Source organism: Salvelinus alpinus, chromosome 1 (genome assembly GCF_045679555.1).
Source record: "Salvelinus alpinus chromosome 1, SLU_Salpinus.1, whole genome shotgun sequence".
Taxonomy (NCBI): Eukaryota; Metazoa; Chordata; class Actinopteri; order Salmoniformes; family Salmonidae; genus Salvelinus; species Salvelinus alpinus.
This window is the reverse complement of record NC_092086.1, coordinates 87,759,563-87,775,461: the sequence shown is the minus strand read 5'-3', so window position 1 is coordinate 87,775,461 and position 15,899 is coordinate 87,759,563.

The following is a 15,899-nucleotide window of genomic DNA, read 5'->3' as shown; positions in this document are numbered from 1 at the left end:
TTCTGACATCAGCAGTTGTCACAGAGTTCTATACAGATACCCAGCCTCAAACTCCAAAGAGCAGGGCCATGCAGATGCAGAAGCACAGTGGCTAGGAAAAAATCCCTAGAGAGGAGCCAGGCTCAGAGGGGTGACCAGTCATCTTCTGGCTGTGCCGGGTGGAGATTATAAGAGTACATGGCCAATAAGGTCAAATCGTTCTTCAAGACATTCAAACGTTCATAGATGACCAGCAGGGTCAAATAATAACCACAGTGGTTATAGAGGGTGTAACAGTTCAACACCTCAGGAGTAAATGTCAGTTGGCTTTTGATCATTCTCACCTCCTTTCCTCACAGTAGAGTTCTACTTCGCTTTCTTCAGCATGACTTGATCTGTTTTCCTGTTTACTGTTCACGCGCAGGGTTATCAGTTCTCGTCTTTTGTGTTGGGCGACTTTACCATAAGGTTCAGGTAAGAGTTAAGTTCACCACTTCACCTGCTTCAGGTAAGAATTAGCTTCACCGCTTTTCTTCCTTCGTCTCTTAAGGGTCTTCAACATTATCTGACGAAGTTCACGTTCCATATGCTTATGTTCAACGTGCCGTCTCGCTCTATTCATTGAGGCGACTGGTTCACCTGTACAGCAGGTGGGTTCGAGGTCTCTGCCTACATAGACACTTTGCTCCCCATCCCGAGAACAAGTGGTACCAGACACAACTTCCCTTGTAACCCACCTCTCTGAGCTAGGGTTCAAGATCAATCAGAAAAATAACTGTTTGGTGCTAATAGAATACCTAGGCATAAGGCTAGATTCTCTCTCTCATAAGGTAACATCGCGTCGTTCCTGTCACGTTCAAGACTGTACAACAAGCCTTGGCAACTTGCTGCTACGCAGTGATCTGCTGACCCAAGTGAACTTTGAGATTTTCCCTCTGGGCCTGGCCCGGTGAGAGGTTAAATCTGGATGAGACAGGCCTGCCTCTCGGAGTCATTGATACTATACAGAGTGCTAGGGCCCCTTCAACAGGATCACTGTATGGAAATAAGTGGTGCGTTTTTGATAAGCGATGTGACAAAATACAGATCAGTCCTTACCAATGCTCTGTATTCAAGGTTTTATGCTTCCTGCAGGACTTTTTGAACAGAGGGAAGGCTTTCTCCACTGTTAAGGTCTATCTAGCTGCAATCTTGGCCTGTAATATAGGCTTCAACACGAGCACGATGGGAAAACTCCCCTTTTATGTATGTTTCATGAAGGGGGCACGTCGCTTATGTCCAGATCTTAAGCCTTAATTCCCGTCATGGGATTTGTCTATTGTGCGTGAGGCTATTTCACAGCAGCCTTTTGAGCTGCTGGAAAGTTTGGAGATGAAATATTTCTCCTTTAAGGCCGCTTTACTGGTCACCCTTACATCCATAAATCGAGTGAGTGAGCTACATGCACTGTTCGGGCCTACAGTTTGCCTGGGGCATTTCCAAGGATACCTTGTTGCCCAACCCCACCTTTATGCCTAAGGTTAGCGGCAATTACAATTGTCTTGTCTTGGAGCTTGTGGCTTTCTACCCACCGCCTTTCCCTTCTATTGAAGAGGAGGGGCTACACCGTTTGTGTCCAGTAGGCTTTGCGCATATACTTGGATAGGATGAGAGCTTTGCGCAAGAGCGACCTACATTTATGTGTCCTAGGCACCTCCACGCAAGGGCAGGCCCCTTTCTGGAACCTATTATATTGACCTATAATAGCAAGGGGTTACAGCCTCTGGAGGGCCTAAGGGCTCACTCCACCAGAGCTATGGCTACCTCTTGGGCACTGTTCAATGACAGCTCCTTACAGGAGATTTGCGATGCGGCTTGTTGGACATACTTTTATGAGGTTCTACCGACTACAGTACACGGCACTGCGCCTTCATTGGTGTATACTGACATCATTGGTGTATACTGTCCTCAGTGTCGCATACTGTCCTCAGTGTAGCAGGGTTGATATGTGAGACTGCCTGGCTTCAGAGAGCATGTGCAATAAATGAGTTGGCCATATCCCACTGTGAGATAATTGAAAGAGAACTTAAAGCTGCAATTTGTAACTTTGTGGGCGACCGGACCAAATTCACATAGAAATGTGAGTTTTGTACACTAGCTTTAAACAGCTGAATATACACTGCTCAAAAAAATAAAGGGAACACTTAAACAACACAATGTAACTCCAAGTCAATCACACTTCTGTGAAATCAAACTGTCCACTTAGGAAGCAACACTGATTGACAATAAATTTCACATGCTGTTGTGCAAATGGAATAGACAAAAGGTGGAAATTATAGGCAATTAGCAAGACACCCCCAAAAAAGGAGTGATTCTGCAGGTGGTGACCACAGACCACTTCTCAGTTCCTATGCTTCCTGGCTGATGTTTTGGTCACTTTTGAATGCTGGCGGTGCTCTCACTCTAGTGGTAGCATAAGACGGAGTCTATAACCCACACAAGTGGCTCAGGTAGTGCAGTTCATCCAGGATGGCACATCAATGCGAGCTGTGGCAAAAAGGTTTGCTGTGTCTGTCAGCGTAGTGTCCAGAGCATGGAGGCGCTACCAGGAGACAGGCCAGTACATCAGGAGACGTGGAGGAGGCCGTAGGAGGGCAACAACCCAGCAGCAGGACCGTTACCTCCGCCTTTGTGCAAGGAGGTGCACTGCCAGAGCCCTGCAAAATTACCTCCAGCAGGCCACAAATGTGCATGTGTCAGCATATGGGCTCACAAGGGGTCTGAGGATCTCATCTCGGTACCTAATGGCAGTCAGGCTACCTCTGGCGAGCACATGGAGGGCTGTGCGGCCCCACAAAGAAATGCCACCCCACACCATGACTGAACCATCGCCAAAACGGTCATGCTGGAGGATGTTTCAGGCAGCAGAATGTTCTCCCTGGCATCTCCAGACTCTGTCACGTCTGTCACATGTGCTCATGTGCTCAGTGTGAACCTGCTTTCATCTGTGAAGAGCATAGGGCGCCAGTGGCGAATTTGCCAATCTTGGTGTTCTCTGGCAAATGCCAAACGTCCTGCACGGTGTTGGGCTGTAAGCACAACCCCCACCTGTGGACGTCGGGCCCTCATACCACCCTCATGGAGTCTGTTTCTGACCGTTTGAGCAGACACATGCACATTTGTGGCCTGCTGGAGGTCATTTTGCAGGGCTCTGGCAGTGCACCTCCTTGCACAAAGGCGGAGGTAGCGGTCCTGCTGCTGGGTTGTTGCCCTCCTACGGCCTCCTCCACGTCTCCTGATGTACTGGCCTGTCTCCTGGTAGCGCCTCCATGCTCTGGACACTACGCTGACAGACACAGCAAACCTTTTTGCCACAGCTCGCATTGATGTGCCATCCTGGATGAACTGCACTACCTGAGCCACTTGTGTGGGTTGTAGACTCCGTCTCATGCTACCACTAGAGTGAGAGCACCGCCAGCATTCAAAAGTGACCAAAACATCAGCCAGGAAGCATAGGAACTGAGACGTGGTCTGTGGTCACCACCTGCAGAATCACTCCTTTTTTGGGGGTGTCTTGCTAATTGCCTATAATTTCCACCTTTTGTCTATTCCATTTGCACAACAGCATGTGAAATTTATTGTCAATCAGTGTTGCTTCCTAAGTGGACAGTTTGATTTCACAGAAGTGTGATTGACTTGGAGTTACATTGTGTTGTTTAAGTGTTCCCTTTATTTTTTTGAGCAGTGTACAATATTTTTGGTTATGGAAAATATATTTCACAGCGGTTTAGATGGTACAATGATTCTCTACACTATTCTTTCTTGTTTTGTCACATAAACTGAAATTAGGCGAACTATTAAAATTTTAGCAACCAGGAAATGGCAGAGAGATTTCTGCATAGTGCATCTTTATGGTTACTGTACTTGCGTAACCCCTGGTTCTCTGATATTATGAGTGAGACATCTCACCATATTCCCTTACTTGCAAGAGAATCTTGGCACATCTTGGCATAGTTCTGTTATAATCTCCACCCAGCACAGCCAGAAGAGGACTGGCCACCCCTCATAGCCTGGTTCCTCTCTAGGTTTCTTCCTAGGTTTTGGCCTTTCTAGGGAGTTTTTCCTAGCCACCGTGCTTCTACACCTGTATTGCTTGCTGTTTGGGGTTTTAGGCTGGGTGTCTGTACAGCACTTCGAGATATTAGCTGATGTACGAAGGGCTATATAAAATAAACTTGATTTGATTTGATTTGATAATATCAGAGAACCAGGGTTACGCTAGTAACCTTAAGATATATGTTGCCCTAAGAGTTGTGCAAAGTTGGTAGAATCTTAAAATGATTCACAGCTGTAATAGCTGCCAACTGTGTTTCCACCAAGTAATAACTTGGGTGTGAAGACATACGCAATCAATTAAACTTCATATTAAAATGTTTATTCATTTGGAAAATGTTCTATAATTTTTCTTTCACTTCGAAAATGTTGAGTAGGTTGTGTAGATCGGTAGGAAACACATCCAATGTAATCCCTTTTGAGATACAATTTAAAGGCAACAAAATGTGAAGACTGTGCAAGGGGTGTGTAAACTTTCACTAAAGACTGTAGAAAGCTGAATGCAGACTTTGGCAAGCAATATTTACTTCACCTTACTTTGATTGAAGCTGCCAATAGTTCCCAGCCTACTGTATGTGTCCTGCTCTCCCTGTGCTTGGCTGATTCTATAGACCACTGCTGATCCAATTGTCTGTTTAAGGGAACCATATTGTCCATACAGCAACACCACACACCTACAATTGCCCTGTTGATACACCACAATACTCCTTGACATACATTTGTAATTGAAAGTGTTTGAAGTGTCCAACTGCCTACTTGCAACATGGAGTCATAACTCATGCAGCTCGAAGTAGTGAGCAGCTAGCTAGGCCTCTCTTCACAAGTTGTATGTGATTTATGTCTTTAAGAGCACATCAGATTTACTGCTACGGTTGTAGAGAGAGCATGGAGAGACTTGAGCCTCTGACTCTCCCAGTCCATTCAATTTGACAGGTGACAAGACAGCAGTAATTATTGGCCGCTGGGAGTAAATCACAGGCCTTTACTGTGTAAGGGAGACCGGGTCTAAATGTAACACCTTTTGCCTTTTGCTTATGTATGAAAATACTATTTTAGTTTGATGAATAATGTTTTTTTACAAACAACATACATGTCTCAGTTACCATTACACACTGCAACTACGTTTGTAGGACATACATGTGGCGGATATAAAAATGTATGATTTGAAACAGATTTTTTTATGAAAATACACAAAATGTACAAAATCTATTTTCATTTGATCTTTCAGGCATGCCATATTGACCAAAATGGAGTAATTAGCATTCAAAGTATGAACTTGACTTTTTTCTGTTTTTATTTGACCTGGGATGGATACTTGATGTAAAGAAGTGGCATCAAGTGTCTAAATACCATATAAAATACCATACAATTTTAGGTAGACTGCATTAAAACCAACTCCCTTACAACTAACCCCCATTACTAATGTGAGTCTTGTAAGAAATACAACAATAACTGTTGTCATTAACTATACCAATCAAAAGACCTCTTCTTGCTTATAAAAATGATATATGATTAGCTTTGGTGGCGGCCCTGGTGCAAGGACCTTCATCCTCAGTCATTTTGGACCTGGGGAGTGTGAAAAGACCCCTGGTGGCATGTCTGGGGGGGTAAGTGTGTTTCAGTGCTGTGTGTAAGTTGACAATGCAAACGATTTGGAATTTCCAACACATTGTTTCTTATAAAAACAAAAAGCGATGCAGTCAGTCTTTCTCCAACTCTTAGCCAAGAGAGACTGGCAGGCATATTATTGATATTAGCCCTCTGATTACAATGAAGAGCAAAACGTGTCACTCTGTTCTGGGCCAGCTGCCGCTTAACTAGGTCATTCTTTGCAGCATTTGACCATATGATTGTGTCAATAGTTACAATAATCAAGATAAGATAAAACTAGAGCCTGCAGGACTTGCTTTGTGGAGTAAGGTTGAATGTTTTCCCGGTATTTTACAAATGTTCCATCCTGAGAATAAATCACTTTCTACCAGGTAACCCGGTATTTCCCGCCAAAACAGGAAGTGTCATTCAAAAGCATTTTAAAGTACATAAATATTTCTGGATTTGATTAGAGCTTTGATCAGCATGAAAATTTCAAACCTGATGCTACCTGAGCCTGATGAGCCATATATTAAATGCATTTTATGAACCCTACATTAACGACATTTAATGATCCCAAGCCTAAAAAGCACAAATGATTGTGCCATTATCCAATACATATATGATATAGGTTACTGCACATTAATTACGACCCAAAAACATAAAAGCCCATAGATGTAGTTAGCTATATGCTCTCTTGGGTAAATAAATTAAACTAGCTCCATTAGGCTAATATTTTTGAGTGTGAACTGTATTACTGTTCTGTATTGTATTATACAGTATTATATGGACTGGAATTACGCACATCGTTCAAACCATGATAAAGCAGAAGAGAACTTGCAATTCTGGTGCAGCACATGCGGTTTACAAGGCTAGCATATTTACATATTTGAAATATAATAGGGCCTATTTGTATAATTAGTAGGCTGATGCATATATACCTTTCATAATATTTGCTTAATTCCTTCATCGCTTTTAACAGTTAAATGAAATATGTTTTCTTGTCCTTATCTTCATAATTCTAATGACATCCTTGAACAGTATAGGACCAGAATTAGATGCAGAAGGCTTTCACTTCTCTTCATTTTTTTATTTATTTATTTAACCTTTATTTAACCAGGAAGGGCTCATTGAGATTTAAAATCTATTTTTCAAGAGCGTCCTGGCCAAGATAGGCATCACCAAGTCATTACAAAAATTACAGAAAAACAAGATGAAAAAATACAAGTAATCTAGTAAAAACCATAGAATTCACAAGAGTATAACAAAAATCAAAAACAGCTAATTAAAAACATTGACTGGTCAGGGAATCAGTCTCAAGATCATTCATCAGTGATTTAAAAATACCAATCGGGACGAGTTCTTCCAGTTTAAAAGTATTTTGTAAGGCGTTCCAAGACGATGGCGCAGAGTACATAAAAGCCCTTTTACCAAATTCAGTTCGGACATTTGGAACAGTTAGCAAGATAAAGTCCAGCGAACGAAGAGAGTACCCACCACATTTCTGAACAATAAAAATGCCCAAATAAAAAGGTAGTAAACCCAAAATGGCTTTATAAATAAAAGTATACCAGTGACTGAGCCTATGAGTGACTAGAGAAGGCCAGCCAACCCTGGTATACAAAGTGCAGTGGTGCGTAAGGGTTTTGCAGTTTAAAATAAATCTCAGTGCCATGGTAAAGGGTGTCAATTGATCTCAAACACTGAGTGGAAGCATTCATATATAAAATATCCCCATAGTCTAGTAAAGGCATAAATGTTGCTGATACTAGCCTCCTTCTGGCTTCAAAAGAAAAACAGGCCTTATTCCTGAAATAAAATCCCAATTTCAGCTTCAATTTTTTTGTAAATTGTTGAATATGCAATTTAAAAGAGAGGCCGTCATCAATTAAAATTTCAAGATATTTATATGAGGTTACAACCTCAATTTCCTTGCCCTGACAGGTAGTAATAGGTGAAAGGTTCAGAGGTCTATTTCTTGCTTTAGAAAACACCATTAGTTTAGTTTTGTCAGTATTGAGGATAAGCTTCAATTGACACAAGGTATGTTGAACAGTATAAAAAGCAGTTTGCAAGTTCTGGAAAGCTTTTGTAAGAGACGAGGCACAACAGTAAATAACAGTATCATCAGCATAAAAATGAAGTTGCTCATTTTGGACATTTTTGTCTAAATCATTTGTATAAATAGTGAATAAGAGAGGACCAAGTACAGAGCCTTGGGGCACACCATTAAAGACAGACAATTTAACAGACATAAGCCCATCAAATTGAGTGCACTGAGTTCTATCACAGATAGTTAGCAAACCATGCAACTGCATGCTCTGAAAGACCTAACCTCGATAATCTCTGCCTTAGTATAGCATGATCAACTGTATCAAAAGCCTTAGGAATTTCATTACATTCCAGGGTTAGATTGAACAGATATGTAAGTGGTTCAGCTATGAAATCAGCTGCCAGATTTAAAAAGCAGGGATCCAAAAGATCAGGACCTGCAGGCTTTCGCTGATCTAAGGATGTCAGGGCTTTATGTACCACCTGCACTGAGAATGGCAAAAAGCTAAAAGTTTGACCAGCTCTCACTGGTTCATCCACACAGGGTTGTACAGAGACAGAGGACACTGGTTCATCAACACAGGGTTGTACAGAGACAGAGGACACTGGTTCATCAACACAGGGTTGTACAGAGACAGAGGACACTGGTTCATCCACACAGGGTTGTACAGAGACAGAGGACACTGGTTCATCCACACAGGGTTGTACAGAGACAGAGGACACTGGTTCATCCACACAGGGTTGTACAGAGACAGAGGACACTGAATCAAACAGCCTACCAGATGATACAAAGTGCTCATTGAAACAATTCAGCATTTCAGTTTTTTCATATACAGCAACAGAGTCCTTCAAAACACATGACGGTAATTCATTAACATTACTGTTACCAGACATAGACTTAATAGCCTTCCAAAACGTTCTAGGGTCATTCAGGTTATCAGTGGTAACAGACATAAAATATTCAGACTTGGCCTTCCTGAGAAGAAAAGAACACTTGTTTCATAACTGCCTAAAAATAAGCCAATCAGCATCAGAACATGATTTCCTTGCTTTAGCCCAGTCTAGATTACGGTCGTGAATAATACAAGACAGCTCAGAAGAAAACCATGGATTATCCCGCCCTTTAACCCTGAACCTGCGGAATGGGGCTTACTATTTGGAAAAAACATTACATTTACATTTACGTCATTTAGCAGACGCTCTTATCCAGAGCGACTTACAAATTGGAAAGTTCATACATATTCATCCTGGTCCCCCCGTGGGGAATGAACCCACAACCCTGGCGTTGCAAGCGCCATGCTCTACCAACTGAGTCACACGGGACCTAAAAACCATCATGAAAGAATATCCAAGCAGTTTCCACATCAGGGATAAGCTCAATCTTGCTCCAGTCAAAATAAAACAAATCATGAAAGAAAGCCTGCTCATTAAAACACTTCAAATTTCTCTTATAAATAAAACGTGGGTTTGTTTTAGGAACCTTAGTATTTCTAACAGCAACAACAGCACAATGGTCACTTAAATCATTACAAAAAACACCAACCGCAGAATATTTATGTGGAACATTTATTAATATCAAATCAATCAGGGTAGATTTATCTGGGCATTTAAGATTTGGGCGAGTGGGTGAGTTAATCAACTGGGTAAGATTCATAGAATTACAAAATATTTTTAAATCATCAGACACCGGCTTTAATTGAGATCACCAATCAAGATCATTTCACTGTAAAGACGTTTAGACATAAGGTGCGTCAAAGAAGAAAATGCATCATGAAAATTGATTGAATTGTTATAGGTCTGAATAAATAACTGCTATAGCCTACCTCCATTGCGTGTTCGTTCTTCTTTCTAACTACCCATGAGTTCTATTGCCTGCTGTATTTAACATTCAATAAAAAAGGGTGTCCCTCTTCGAATAGTGCTCTTCATCCCTCTTTGAATAGTGCTCTTCAAGAAATACTACAAAATAATGTCCAGCAAGCTATTCTAGTCTAGCATTTCCTGCATGGGACTCCAAGAGCTAAGGAGCATTTTTTAAGGAGAGGCCAGCGGAGCACAGGTGCTTGCGTATTGCGCTAGAGACAGAGGCTATAAGTTAGAAGCTTATTATGCATAACCCATCATTAATTAGCTAAATATAAGGCTAATACTGCATTGAATGTATTACCTGAAAGAGGTCAGCTAGGACATCTATATATAGGACTATATATTTTAAAAAGTATGAAAAATGTATGCACTCACCACTGTAAGTCACTCTGGATAAGAGGTTCTGATAAAATGAGTTGATGGTGAGAGAGAAAGACTGCAAGAGAGTTCTCGCGAGTGCACTGATTTATGCTGCAGCAAATGTAGGCCTACCTGTCACAAGGAAATAAGTCACCATGATGAGATAATAGGTTTATATGCATTGTAAACTGCACTCCATACTGAGATGGGCTGTCTGTTCCCACCCTGAGCGTTGATTCATCATGCAGAGGCCGTAGAGTAGCCAGATTTAGACATCATTTAACAGTTCCATTTCACACCATGCTATTCATATAAATAATTTACCTGTTTCTCACAGTTATTTATCCCAGGGAAAGGCAGTTGATTTGGGTGGTAAATCCCGGTAAATCTTGGTAACTGGGTTCCCACCATTCAACCCTATTGTGGAGTGTGGTGTCAAAAAAGCAGAGCATATCTTTATCACGGACAGACCTCTCACCATCTTTACAAACATTGAATCAATATTTTTTTTCACCATGACAGTTGACAATTTAAGGTAACACCAAGTCATTTAGTCTCCTCAACTTGCTCAAAAACCACACCATTCTTTACCAGATTCAGCTGAGGTCTAGAATTGAGGTCTAGATTGATTTGTATCAAATACAAGGCTCTTAGTTTCAGAGATGTTCAGGACCAGTTTATTACTGGCCACCCATTCTACAACTGACTGCAACTCTTTGTTAGGGTTGTAGTGACTTCACTAGCTGTGGTTGCAGATGCATATAGGGTTGATTGTTCAGCATATATTGACACACAGGCTTTGTTAAATGCCAATGACAGGTCATTGGTCAAAATGGAAAAGAGTAGATGCCCAAGAGAGCTTCCCTGCAATACACCACACTTAACATGTTTAATATTAGAGAAGCTTCCATTAAAGAAAATCCTTTGTGTTCTATTAGAGAGATACTTTTGGTCATGTAGTGTATGTGGACACCTGCTCGTTGAACATCTTATTCTCAAATCATGGGCATTAATATGGAGTTGGTCCCCCCTTCTCTGCAACAACAGCCTCCACTTTTCTGGAAAGGCTTTCCACTAGATGTTGGAACATTGCTGCGGGTACTTGCTTCCATTCAGCCACGAGCATTAGTGAGGTCCGGGTACTGATGTTGGGTGATTAGGCCTGGCTTTTAGTCAGCGATCCGATTCATCCCAAAGGTGTTCGATGGGGTTGAGGTCAGGGCTCTGTGCAGACCAGTCAAGTTCTTCCACACCGATCTCGACACACCATCTCTGTATGGACCTCACTTTGTGTACAGGGGCATTGTCATGCTGAAACAGGAAAGGGCCATCCCCAAACTGTTGCCACAAAGTTGGAAGCACAGAATTGTCTAGAATGTCATTGTATGCTGTAGCATTAAGATTTCCCTTCACTGGAACTAAGGGGCCTAGCCCGAACCATGAAAAACAGCCCCATACCATTATTCCTCCTCCACCAAACTTTACAGTTGACACTATGCATTGGGGGAGGTAGCGTTCCCCTGGCATCCGCCAAACCCAGATTCATCACTCCAGAGAACGCGTTTCCACTGCTCCAAAGTCCAATGGCGGCGAGCTTTACACCACTCCAGCTGACGTTTGGCATTGCGCATGGTGATCTTAGGCTTGTGTGCGGCTGCTCGGCCATGGAAACCTATTTCATGAAGCTCCTGACGAACAGTTCTTGTGCTGACGTTGCTTCCAGAGGCAGTTTTGAACTCGGTAGTGAGTGTTGCAACCGGGGTCATAAGATTTTTACACACTACGCACTCCAGCACACGGCGGTCCCGTTCTATGAGCTTGTGTGGCCTACCACTTCGCAGCTGAGCCGTTGTTGCTCCTGGACATTTCCACTTCACAATAACAGCCCTTGCAGTTGACCGGGGCAGCTCTAGTAAGGCAGAAATCTAACGAACTGACTTGTTGGAAAGCTGGCATCCTACGACGGTGCCACGTTGAAAGTCACTGAGCCATTCTACTGACAACGTTTATCTACAGAAAGAGCATGGCTGTGTGCTCGATTTTGTACACCTGTCAGCAACGAGTGTGGCTGAAATTGCCAAATCCAAAAATGTGAAGGGGTGTCCACATACTTTTGTATATATAGCGTAGCTCTGAAACTGCTATATGGCAGAGGTTGAAGACACATAACACATATGTTTTTTCAACAACATGTTATGGTCAATAATATCAAAGGCTGCACTGAAATCTAACAGTACAGCTCTCAAAATCTTCATATTATCAATTTCTTCCAACCAATCATCAGTCATTTGTGTCAGTACAGTACATGTTGAGTGCCCTTATCGACAGTTTAAGTCGGAAGTTTACATACACTTAGGTTGGAGTCATTAAAACTTGTTTTTTAACCACTCCACAAATTTCTTGTTAACAAACTATAGTGTTGGCAAGTCGGTTAGGACATCTACCTTGTGCATTACACAAGTCATTTTTCCAACAATTGTTTACAGACAGATTATTTCACTTATTTCACTGTGTCACAATTTCAGTGGGTCAGAAGTTTACATACACTAAGTTGACTGTGCCTTTAAACAGCTTGGAAAATGTCAGAAAAAAAGATGTCATGGCTTTAGAAGCTTCTGATAGGCTCATTGACATCATTTGAATCAATTGCCGGTGTACCTGTGGATGTATTTCAAGGTCTACCTTCAAACTCAGTGCCTTTTTGCTTGACATCATGGGAAAATCAAAAGAAATCAGCCAAGACCTCAGCAAAAAAATTGTAGACCTCCACAAGTCTGGTTCATCCTTGGGAGCAATTTCCAAACGCCTGAAGGTACCACGTTCATCTGTACAAACAATAGTACGCAAGTATAAACACCATGGGACCACTTAGCCGCCATACCGCTCAGGAAGGAGACGCGTTCTGTCTCCTAGAGATGAACGTACTTCATCCCAGAACAACAGCAAATGACCTTGTGAAGATGCTGGAGGAAACAGGTACAAAAGTATCTATATCCACAGTAAAACGAGTCCTACATCGACATAACCTGAAAGGCCGCTCAGCAAGGAAGAAGCCACTGCTCCAAAACCGCCATAGAAAAGCCAGACTACGGTTTGCAACTGCACATGGGGACAAAGATTTGTACTTTTTTGTCCTCTGGTCTGATGAAACAAAAATAGACCTGTTTGGCCATAATGACCATCATTATGTTTGTAGGAAAAAGGGGTTAAAAAAAGTTAAAGCTTGGTTGCAAATGGGTCTTCCAAATGGACATTGACCCCAAGCATGCTTCCAAAGTTTTGGCAAAATGGCTTAAGGACAACAAAGTCAAGGTATTGGAGTGGCCATCACAAAGCCCTGACCTCAATCCCATAGAAAATTTGTGGGCAGAACTGAAAAAGCGTATGAGAGCAAGGAGGCCTACAAACCTGACTCAGGTACATCAGTTCTGTCAGGAGGAATGGGACAAAATTCACCCAACTTATTGTGGGAATCTTGTGGATGGCTACCCGAAACATTTGACCCAAGTTAAACAATTTAAAGGCAATGCTACCAAATAATAATTGAGTGTATGTAAACTTCTGACCCACTGGGAATGTGATGAAAGAAATAAAAGCTGAAATAAATAGTTCTCTCTACTATTATTCTGACATTTCACATTCTTAAAATAAAGTGGTGATCCTAACTGACCTAAGACAGGGATTTTTTACTAGGATTAAATGTCAGGAATTGTGAAAAACTGAGTTTAAATGTATTTGGCTAAGGTGTATGTAAACTTCCGACTTCAACTGTATATTGGCTAAAGACTGTGCAACCAAGTTGTCACGCTCTGACCTTAGATATCTATGTTTTCTTTATAATTTGGTTAGGTCAGGGTGTGACGAGGGTGGGTACGCTAGTTTTTGTATTGTCTAGGGATTTGGTATTGTCTAGGGTTTTTGTAAGTCTAGGGTTTTGTAGGTCTAGGTGATGTGTATGTTTATGGTGGCCTGATATGGTTCCCAATAAGAGGCAGCTGTTTATCGTTGTCTCTGATTGGGGATCATATTTAGGCAGCCATTTCCCTTTTGTGTTCGTGGGTTCTTGTTCTATGTTTAGTTGCCTGTCTGCACTATTCATATTAGCTTCACGGTTCGTTTTGTTGTTTTTGTTAGTTGGTTCAGTGTTCATTCATTTAATAAATTAGAATGTACGTATACCACGCTGCGCCTTGGTCTCCTTCCGACGACGGCCGTGACACAAGTACTAGGTCTGGGGTGACAATAATTTTGTAAATTTTGTCCATGCCATTTGTCTTTATTTTCTAAATTAAATTGGTAAAATAAATTTGCAAAAATAAAATTGGTTCTGCATGGTTGAAAATCCAATTACAAGGAGTGGAGACAACGTTTTTTCAAATTAAACTTATTTGAGAAGAAACAGGGAATTATTTAAGAAAAGTGCAATGGGTGCCAATATACAGTATTTGGCCGCAACTGTACATGGTTAATGTTCCACAGGTCAATAATCAAGAAAGAGAGGAGGCAAGAATATTAACTTTAGGCCTTAAAAACAATATTTGTCAATACAAAAAATATCTATGTATTTAGAGACAATAACCAAGCATTATCACATTGAATAACAGCGTTCTAAGTGGTTTCTAAATTATATATTTTTTAGCTGTTACAACTGACTCCGTGTTACTTTTAGCCCCGGCCTCCCCTACCTCACCATGCCCTTGACTAAATATACACTTTCAAGCAACGGGAACCTGCCCAACACCACTGAACCTGAGATTTGTAAATCTCCTGCTACAAACCCCCATAATGACTGGTTGTTACCTGCTCGTTATTAGAGGTCTGTGTGCCAAACATTATAGATGTATATTTCCAAAGGGGTAGTTAAAGGGGTAATAAGTGAGTAAGGTCCGGGTTCGCTAACCTTGGCTTTGCAGTGGTATGTTAATGCATGTTTTTGGCATCCACTGGAATTTTCTCACCTCAATAAAAAGCCTGCAGTCAAAAAAGAGGGCTCCCCGTTATTCTAGGCACTTCCTTTTTCTCAAACCACAATTCCTAAGGAATTGTTAATGTCTTAAAAGATGATGGATGTTTTCACCTGTAGACTCAACAATCTTTTTGTAATGTTTATGATAGTTTCTTAGTAAGCCTAATTGCTGCTATTCTGTTTATTATATTGTAGCACTGCTCAAGGCATTAGCACATAGGCCTATCCATATCTGTGATATGCATATAATATATGCATTGACGTTTAGTTACTTTTGGATTGTGTCTCTGAATAAAGAGATGTGTGCACATGCAGAAATTACTATTGATTATTGAATATACCATAAATTTACTTCAGAGTCCACTGACACCTCTGGCACTATAGAATTCAGATGGCAGCCACTCAACATTCATCTGTAGTGCTCTGTGTAGTGGAGTGCCGTTAGTAAGGCAATGAGTTATAACAACTTCTCAGGTCACATCTCCCTTCAGATCTGGGCCCATCTCTCTCTCTTGATGTCTGCTGGCACTGACGAATGCTGTCTGTCACAGGCAATGGTGTCATTTCTTGAACCAGATCAGAGATGTGTTGTTGAAGGGGAGGAGGATCCCCCTCCCTTTCTGACTTAGGCAGGCCTCTAGTCTACTGTGTCACTTTTTCCTCCCTAGTGAACGGAGAAAGTGAGCCACATTGCATATGAGCCATACATACAGTATACACACTCAGAAAGATCAGTTCAATATCCTGTAGTTTTGTCAAGTTTAGTGTTAAGGTGGGGTTGTGTGTGCAGTAGTTGAGCACCAATGTGCGTGTTGAGAGAACCTACCAAACTTGAGGGATACTTGTCTCCCAAAACAGAGCTCAGGGCCCCATACCATGCATACAGTGTGAGTACATCAAAGGTCCCTCCAAATATGTTCTAAACAACACGTGAAAACTTGGAAGGTTACTTATGTGCAACATTGTGAATCATTCTGTCTGAAATTACTGGCAA